The following is a 1,771-nucleotide window of genomic DNA, read 5'->3' on the forward strand; positions in this document are numbered from 1 at the left end:
AGGATGGTTTAGAATAAGAGAAAACAGGTTAGACAGAATATACAGTGCGGAATGAAAACTGCTCGATGTATCATTGAAAGAAATAACGACTTTTAATGACTTATTCTCGCTACATCTAGACAATTTTATCAAATTTAAGAAAGGCCTCTAATTGAAGAAGTTAATGAGGGCTATATCTAACCCTTCTAACTCGAAGAGTTTTTCTGAGACAATTAAATAGACTGGAGTAGCATCGATAAAATATGGATGACGGCACTGAATTGGCAAGGGTAAAAGTTATTCACGTGGCAGCGAAGCGTATGTAAATATTATTTTTGGTATGTATCGTACATAAATTCCTGTAAAATATCCTACTGTAAACATGTATTTTTAAACAAACATTTCTTGCTACAGAATCTTGCCGTACTGGTGGTGGTGTGGTGTTGATGGCAGCCGCTTGGGGAAGATTTTGGCTTAGCCTGTGGGTGTCCTGCCTTATGGTTCATGCCCCACTGCCCCGATGCTGTGGTATGTTGTTCGCTTGTAATTAATTACGCTCAGTACCATCACACATCGGATGTAATATAATATGCAAAAACTGTGTTGCAGCGCCTTGGAGTATTAAAAAGGAATAATAATACCCATATCGAGGGAGTCAAGGGCCTGCCATAGCCGTTTTATGCAAATGCAAGTAAAATTCTTCTGCTCCTTTAAAGCTTTGTACAAGGTCACCAAAAAGAAGGAAATGGCATTATTGTTACATCTCACTGAAATATCGTGACATGAAAAAGGAGACAAAGTATTACACGAATTTAGTACCTAAATGGACAGAACATTTACCATCCCTTGAGCATAGAAGTATAAGTTAATAATTGCAAATGGTAAGAGCAATTTAATATGGTAGGTTTTCTGTACAGATGTGGAATATATTTATCTCGTGCAATGGTGTGTAACAATATGTAGAATGCAACTCATTTTCTATTACATAATAATTGCTCTTAAAGACTGATGTATGTTAAGTTAGTGCTTTCCTTGTACTGTTAGTTTTGGTAAGCATCCAAATACACTTTCCCATAAAACGGAGGAGGTTATAAGGATAAAAAACATTAACAGACATTATAAAAACACCGGGACACTATCAGACGTCCACTGAAATGAACTAGCGTCTTTTCACCCATCTTTAAAGTTTGAACTTCAAAAATTCATGGTAACACCTTACTCGCTGAACGAATCACACAAATATAAGCTTCATAATGCGTTGTAGGCTATGAAGAGTTGTACGCACTTCTCCCACTCTGCTGGTCGATGTTTCGTGTGTTGCGGGGACGGCTTCTTCGGTGTTATCACTGTCTATACTGCATAGTTTATTCATTCCCTACTCCCACCGTTAGACCCATGACCACACCGACAAACTGAGCCGTCCATGCAATACATAAGATACATCCAGGTGAGTTCTACTGGAACGTTATTTACGGATCGCCCTACTCAGGATACTAAACTATGCAATTTCGTGATATTCATTTGTTCTGGTACCGGACAGGGACGCCTTCACGTGGTGGCACCAATATAGCTGAGCGACCCCGCCTGCCACGTTGTAAAAACGTTACTCATCCCTCGCTATCCCTTGAGAGGAAGAGGTGAACTGCAGGAGGACAACTTAAGCCTGAAGTCAACTGGGGTCACGTCTCACATGAATCTGGGGCAGGGACTACTATACCGCTATTACTACCATTAGTTTTTCTTCTACAACAACAACAACAACAACAACAACAATAACAACAACAAAAACTAC

The 1,771-nt window shown here is 39.5% G+C and overlaps 1 protein-coding gene across 1 annotated transcript in view; it reads left to right on the forward strand.

Annotated features, from left to right (window-relative positions):
* The first annotated feature begins 497 nt into the window (after positions 1-497).
* The window catches only part of LOC145398706 (uncharacterized), a 61,982-nt gene continuing 60,708 nt past the window's right edge, over positions 498-1,771 (forward strand). The window contains exon 1 of the mRNA XM_080271508.1: positions 498-507. The gene's annotated coding sequence lies outside the window, so the exon portion shown is untranslated. The remainder of the gene's footprint in view (positions 508-1,771) is intronic.

Source organism: Coenobita brevimanus, chromosome 46, assembly GCF_032717465.1.
Source record: "Coenobita brevimanus isolate Jiangsu-jjx chromosome 46, ASM3271746v2, whole genome shotgun sequence".
Classification (NCBI taxonomy): domain Eukaryota; kingdom Metazoa; phylum Arthropoda; class Malacostraca; order Decapoda; family Coenobitidae; genus Coenobita; species Coenobita brevimanus.